We start from the raw sequence: 8,317 nt of genomic DNA on the forward strand, positions 1-8,317 counted from the left end.
TTTCCTGTTCAAACATAATTCCTCTGGGCAAAAAATGTGTCAGCGCCTCTTTTATTGATGGTTTTTAGACTACCACTATACTCCACTACTAACTTTTGTTAGTAGTTCTTTAAATAAATAATTATTCGATACATTTCGTCAAGACAATACTTGTTGCATCTTTAATATAAATTATATTGTTGTTTTTTTATGGCATAGGTGGCAAACGAGCAGGAGGCTCACCTGATGGAAAGTGACTACCACCGCCCATGGTAGTCGTCATTTTACAATTAAGTAAAGCTACCACCGGCTCGGAAAGTAGATTCTACCGAGAAGAACCGGCAAGAAACTCAATAGCTACTCTTTTCCAACATTTAAAAAATACTTTGTAATGTTAGTTAATACAATTATTTAAATTTATATATCCTGTTTGGAAGTCAAAAGGTATTAACTCCACGCTTATCATCTATAAAATCTTGTATCGAATAATGTGCCTTTTTTATCAATATATTTTTTATAAACGATGTGAATTTACGAAACCATAAAGTTAAAAATGTCTGCCTAATATTATAAATGTTAAAGTAAATCTGTCTGTCTGTCTGTCTGATTGTCGCTCTTTCACTACCAAACCACAGAACCGAATTTGATTAAATTTGTTATGAAACAAACTCGAACTCCAAGGCAGGAAATCGGCTACTTTTTTGCCTAACACGTGACAACCAACCCATCAAACGCATCAAACCCATCAAATGAAGCCGCGGGCAATTCAGTCCATTTTTACATTCCAAAGTAAATTTTATATCACTGACAAACTATTTACAACAACAGCCTGTAAATTCCCACTGCTGGGCTAAAGGCCTCCTCTCCCTTTGAGGAGAAGGTTTTTGGAACATATCCCACCACGCTATTCCAATGCGGCTTGGTGGAATACACATGTGGCAGAATTTCTATAAAATTTGTCACATGCAGGTTTCCTCACGATGTTTTCCTTCACCGCTGAGCAAGAGATGAATTATAAAGACAAATTAGGCACATGAATCAGCGGTGCTTGCCTGGGTTTGAACCCGCAATCATCGGTTAAGATGCACGCGTTCTAACCACTGGGCCATCTCGACTCAGTCGATTTTTGTTTTGCTATTTATTTCTTCAATTTGTTTTTACTTCTTCAAATGACTCTGCTGAGCATGTACTTTATGTTACTTTTAATTCTCCATTGGGGTTGGGTTAATTATCCTTATTAGGCTATGTTAATAACCCATAAAGGATAATAAGTTTCACTGTTTTTAAAGTGCCAAACCACATATAAGTAGCACTTAGCTTAGAGTCACATTTAACAATAGTCATACTTACTTTGTGAACTCATATATATAAGCATATTTTGTAAAATTTCTTTTGCACCAATAAATTATTATTATCATTACATTTATCTTCTCTTTTTTATCCCTTTTAGAGGGGTAGTGAAACTGATACACGAGCTTAAGCCAAGTGTGTCGGCCTTTGTGGAATTAAGTATTTGATGATGCTAAGAATTTACGTGTGAGACTGCAAGTGTTGAGAATAACTGCTTTCTGAATAAGTGTGATTTATTATTATTATTAAATTAAAACACCCAACCGTAAAAAACAAATAAACACACCCACGAAATCTTTCGCATTTGTGTTGCAAGAATTATTAATAAAGTGTGCAGGTTACAGATCCCGCGGTCCGCGTTACATCAAAACGGCGGGAACTTCAAGAATGAGGATGTGTTCCATGTTTAAAAATCGAACCGGAGCGGCCATGTTATTACAGATAAAATATTATTTATGTTCCATTTGTTTATTTAGTTATAGTAACACTTCGTTTGGGAATAATTTCTTCGCCGCCTTTAAAAAAAAATGTTTAGTTTAAATTTAAGAGCTGAGATGGCTCAGTGGTTAGAACGTGCGCATCTTAACCGATGATTGCGGGTTTAAACCCAGGCAAGCACCACTTTATATATGTGCTTAATTTGTGTTTATAATTCATCTCGTGCTCGGTGAAGGAAAACATCGCGAGGAAACCTGCATGTGTCTAATTTCATCGAAATTCCGCCACATGTATATCTACCAACCCGCATTGGAACAGCGTGTTGGAATATGTTCCAAATCCCCTCCTTAATGGAAGAGGAGGCCTTACCCCAGCAGTGAGAAATTGACAGGCTGTTACTTTACTTTTTTTTTAGTTTCAATTAAGACCAGTTGCTGATGTACGTACATCTGTTTGGGAATGTACACACTGATTATGGTCTAAGAACCTTGGTCCATTTTGCATATGATTACTATCAAGCTAATGTTTCATAAGTAGCTCCATTATAGTAAGACGCCTAACAAATTTACGTATGGAAACATCACATGGACATTCAGAGTCTAATAAGCCCCGTAGCGATGTTATGATAGATTTCATATTTGGTGGTAGGGCTTTGTGCAAGCCCGTCTGGGTAGATACCTCCCACTCATCAGACATTCCGCTTAACAGCGCAGTATTGTTGTGTTCCGGTTTGAAGGGTGAGCGAGCCAGTGTAACTACAGGCACAAGGGAAATAGCATCTTAGTTCCCAAGGTTGGTGGCGCATTGACGATGTAAGGAATAGTTAGTATTTCTTACAGCGTCATTGTCTATGGGTGATGGTGATCACTTACTATCAGGTGGTCCATATGCTCGTCCGCCAAATTATTCCATTAAAGAAAAACAAGATCTCACACCATTCGACGTAACTTTCATAAAACAATCACTTAAATAATTAATATATGTGGAGACATTCTTACACCATCATGGATACCCAAGGCAGACAGTCTACGCACATCTAAATTCAAACTAACCGGAAAAATGCGATCCGGACTCATGCACTGAGGATTCCGTACCAAGAGACAGACAAAACAGATAAGAAACTTTACTTGTACTACCAGATATTTTTTCCTGCCAAATTTCATGATACCAGGTCGACGGGAAGTACCCTAACATTTTGATATCCTTTACGACATTATCGGTCATATGTTTTGACTGTACAGACTAAGAGGTTAGACTTTTTAACATCTCTAACGGACAGGACACTTCAGTATATGTTATTAATTTTAATATTATACCTCTACGAAATTCTGAGAAAACTATCTTGATGGACATTGGACATACAGACGTATAATACGCAGACGTAATCCTAGAAAATTAGGGGTTATGTGTGGTGCCCAAAATGCCCAGTGCGCTCTAGTACACCGGCATACAGTAACCCTCTCTATTCCTACAGACGTGTTACGTGATTTCACAACCCTATCCCAATCAGCTGATGAGCAAAACAATGGCGAAGAGATTTTCTTAACCAAACTCAAAAATAAACTCATTGAATTTGGTACATGATTTAAGTTTCTATGATGCCGCATACATATACTTTAAACCTATTACATCTTGTTTTAAAACGTCTAATAATACGTCATGGCTCACCTCCTCGGGCTGGCTCAGCGAGGTTTGGCTCGCCCAATCATCCCAGCTGTCCTTTTCACCTGTAACAATGCAATCAGATCAATCATTTACCCTTCAACAGTGGCGGCTACAAATCTGCCGCTAGTAGGCTAGTAGGTTATTAATTTTTGCCGCCCCTACTTCTTTGCAACATTTATGATTTGTGTTCTATCGTCCTCATTACATCGGCTTTTTCCCGTTATTAGTATGATTATGAACTAGGTGATATTTCTGTCGGTTACTAGATTATCTTTCCAACCCGCTATGTAGTGACGAGTATACGGATTACGGACGTAATGTGTATACATATAGTTATAAGTTTTTTTTTTTATTTATCTATATATAATTACAAATTTGGGCTAAATCTGCCGCCCTAGGCTCCAGCCTACTTAGCCTATTGGTAAATCCGCCACTGCTCTTAAAGCTTATTCCGTTATTCATGCAACTTTCTAGTTTATTATTAATATATCTCTATTTAAAGTAACTGCTGACTTTCTTGTTAGTTCTTCTCGGTAGAACCTACTCTCCGAACCGGTGTTAGCTTCACTTAATTGTTAAATGACAATTCAAAAGTGCTTGTAAAAGTTTACTTGAATAAAATACCTATATTTTCATTTCATTTTTTTTTTAATACAACACTATCACACTTAACTATTATTAACTTATGTGCACTTTAATTTTATTTTCAAAATTCTGATAACAGTTTCATCGACTAAAGTAAGGAATACCGCAGACTAATCAAGCACTCGACCAATGATGTAGCGTCAATTTGCTGTCAAATTTTATTTATTTGGCTTTTACCCTCTTAAATTTGCAACATCATGTAAGGATCACATGATTATATGATGATCCTAGACAACCTTTCCCCGTTTTTCTCAAACATCTTAGTTAGAGGCTCATTGAAGATTAATAAAATGGATGATACTAACAGTTGACGAGCTGGATACAGATAGGATTACATACTTTGAGGTCCATCTAACTCAAATAAAAGTAATAATAATAATATCTTAACAATGAAAATGCTTGGTCAAAAACATTGTTTAAATTTAACAATCAACTCTCTGATACTAACATTAACTATATATATAAAAAAATGTTCTTTTCAATAAAATATACTAGTATACTGACATGTATGTGTACATGATAAAGTTAATACTTTTATTTTTTATAAATATGAAACAACATCACATACATTACTCTGATCCCAATGTAAGTAGCTGAAGCACTTGTGTTATGGAAATCAGAAGTAACGATGGTACCACAAACACCCAGACCCAAGACAACATAGAAAACTAATGGTAATCTACATCGACTCGGCCGGGAATCGAACCCGGGACCTCAGAGTGGCGTACCCATGAAAACTGGTGTACACACCACTCGACCATGGAGGTCGTCAATATTTGATGTCTTTAGGGATACTATATGGGATACCTTTATCATATTATGTGTTATTACTTTTACTATAACTGCTTTGCCTCGTAATTGACTTCACTTGTTTCTGTCCAGAGCTATTCTCATCAGTGGATTAGCAACAGACAATATTATCAGTTCAGACAATCAGAAGTAATGCCTTATTGACAAGTTTAATTTACCTAATTAAATAGCTAGTTGGCCAAGCTTCAGATTAGTACAATAAGGCCCTATATACAATTTTCAGTATGCAAAAGCAACAAAAAAATTATATTGTTTTTTTTTTTGCATACTCTGATATAATGATTTATATATATTGATACTCTACTATATAATGCATGTATTATGTATTGCATACATATAAACCTTGAATCTATTGATGAAACCCATATTAAAATCGATTGCATAGTGTAAACGATCTAAACATACAAATTTTCGGAAGCTACTTTATATTAATTTAAATAATTGTATTAACTAACATGACTTTGTATTTTTTAAATGTTGAAAAAGAGTAACTACTGTGTTTCTTGCCGGTTCTTCTCGGTAAAATCTACTTTTTGAACCAGTGATAGCTTCACTTAATTGTTAATTGACGATTCAAAAGTGCTTGTAAAATTCCACTTGAATAAAGTTTATTTTGATTTTGATTTTGATTATACTATGTGAAGATAAAATATTGTATCAGAGACCAGCTCTCTAGCACAGTCACATCTAGTAACAAGGCTTTCTACATCTCGGCTATAATTATTACAAATGTATATTAAATTATATGATACTCACAATAACTGGCATCACTAGCTTCTTCCATTTTCTGTGTTATCTTGATTTAGTCATTACCTATAAATAAATAAAAGATTGGATTGTTAAAATAAATTATAAAATATTTATTTAATTATTCAAAAATTCATTTTTCCGATATCAATTATCTTGATAAATATTTTGTTACAAATAGGATGTATAAATCGTTGAACGCTTTAAAGCATCTGCGTAAGCTTCACAATTCTATTTTAATTCAAGAAAACTTATTTTTTTTAAACGATATCGATACAATTATAGGTATAGATTTACTCACATTTAACGTTGAAAATGTATTAAAGGTAGTTAAACTATCACTTTAACTTATTTAGTTTACATAAACAGAGATTATTTGATTAAAATCGTACTAATTTTTAACACTTTTTCGTAAAAAATACATAAAATATAACTTTATACGCCCATGTTACACAAACAGCAAAACGTATAAAACAACTATAAATTCATCACAAATTTCACTTTAAAAAACAAATATGGCACATTTTAAGACACATTTAATTTATAACACTGTATATTAACAATTATTTCTTTCATAATTCTAGTTTTAACAAAAGGTTCATTGTACTCCGTGTTTACAATGTTATGTCAAATCAATGAACTGAAAATTAATAATATGCAAATTGTCTATAGTCTATATTTTGTAATAAATATTAAATATTAGTCGTTATTTGTGATAGTTGAAAATTCTAATCTAAAATTATTAAGACAGGGATTGACTTTTCATTTATTTATTAATTATTTTAGCAACGAATGACTTGGCTGTATAGTTTTAGACTCATGCCAATTCCGAATAGGATAATGAAAAAATATCAAATAATTGTTATCGAAATGGCTCTATTTTAGTAGAAAAATAATGTTATTCTACTCGTTCTGCAAGATGATCTAATTATTCATATGTTATCGCTGCTTAAACTTGAACTGGGGTCAATAAGAACGATTTACGAAATAATTGAGAAAAACATCTACGGCTGACATAGTTTCTGTGTTAATTTTATAAGAGCAGACATGATAATAATTTAGACGAAAGAAATATAATAAGCATAATTATATAATGTTGATAGAAAAAATATTTTTGGTAATCTCAGTATTCAGATTTCTAGGTTGCATCTTCTATATCTTAAGTTTGGATTCTAAGCTAATATTATGAATTCGAAAGTAACTCTGCATGCCTTTCTGTCTATTACACGCGTACCAAGGCAGTTTGAATCTTTTTTTTACTTCGCCTTTCTAAAGGGGGTAAATTAGGGGATGAAGGGTTGAATGCATGCATTAGTTTTGAAGATGAAAATTTACAAATACCACAAAATGCTATTGATAGCTTAGTAATAATTAATGAAATATATTATACTCTATTTCAGATATGAGAATAAAAAACACAAATAAACAACATTTATTTGATAGCAAGTTGACGCGAAAGCTTGGTTAGTCTATGATATTCGCTATGGATTTGCGTTTTTTCTACTTCCACTGTGATAGGCTATAAAATTATGAATTTTGATAAAAGTTTAAATATATATGTAGAAATACTTACATATTTTGATTTTAAGTAGGATTCATTTATTATCGTACGACACGACTTAGATGTAGCATCGGCAAATTCTGTAAAACCGATTACTGCCGATTTATACAACCAATAGTAATAGCTCCCTATCGCGCCATTCGACGCTATTCTCCAAAAAAAAGCCCGCACGAAAAAGCAAGTGCATGTAATTCGACGCGTCAAATTGCCGAATATATTATTTACAAGTTATTACGTTCGTGTAAAGATCATATTCACAGAAGAAGTAAATATTAGTAATTTGGGATGTGATCGGTTCACGAATTTTGCCGATGCGATATCTAAGTAGTGTTGTACTAAACGTAAGACGTTTTATTTGGGAGGGGGTTTGATCTTAGGGGGTTAGGTCTTATGTTTCCTTACAAGGGGGTGGCGCAGAGTTTCGATAGTTTTTACGTTAGTTTAAATTATTTGAAATAAGGGAAATCACGCTTATTTTGCCGAATTATTTTGTTTTGTGGCTTCATATTAGGAGAATTAATATTTTGAAATTACTTTCTATACATAGTAGAATACCCTGTTATTGTCAAATGTTGTAAATATAATTTCTTTAATATATTGTACGGAGAATTAGTGTGACTATCCGAACGTCATACGTCAAGCTGTCAGATGGGTTTTAAATTCATTCAATTTTTGGCGGGAACTAGCGTGAAATTCTGTCAGACGTATAATAGGCTATTTGACAATGCGAAAAATAAATTGTGAATTATTATAATCAGTGCATATTATGAGTTTAAAAATGGTTATTGACGAACGAAACTTGAAAATAATACTTAATTTATTCAAAAATCAATAAATAAAAATGCATTTTTTCAAACGTTTGTCACGTGACACAAAACGCTCCTGATTGGCCGGGCTTATGATGAAGTCACTTTCTTGTAAACCTTGCTTTTCTACTAAGCAAAGTGACGTCACCGACCCCATTGCAGCGCCATATTGTCCAAGTAGCGTCTTTGCGCGCTATTTAAATATGGAATTTTTAATATGATATTCTTCGGCAAATATGTACTAGAAATAAAAAAAATCAACTTTTATGGGTTCCTTAACCTCTACTAAATAATATAAAATTTATTTTAAAAACCA

The 8,317-nt window shown here is 33.3% G+C and overlaps 1 protein-coding gene across 1 annotated transcript in view; it reads right to left on the reverse strand.

Annotated features, from left to right (window-relative positions):
• Nucleotides 1–5,706, reverse strand: part of LOC124542253 — a 44,972-nt gene extending 39,266 nt beyond the window's left edge. The window contains exons 1-2 of the mRNA XM_047120207.1: nucleotides 5,644–5,706; nucleotides 3,436–3,494 (exon numbers count right to left, since the gene is read on the reverse strand). The gene's annotated coding sequence lies outside the window, so the exon portion shown is untranslated. The remainder of the gene's footprint in view (nucleotides 1–3,435; nucleotides 3,495–5,643) is intronic.
• Between the last annotated feature and the right edge of the window lie 2,611 nt (nucleotides 5,707–8,317).

The sequence above is a fragment of the Vanessa cardui genome, chromosome 30 (genome assembly GCF_905220365.1).
Source record: "Vanessa cardui chromosome 30, ilVanCard2.1, whole genome shotgun sequence".
In the NCBI taxonomy this organism is placed as follows: Eukaryota; Metazoa; Arthropoda; class Insecta; order Lepidoptera; family Nymphalidae; genus Vanessa; species Vanessa cardui.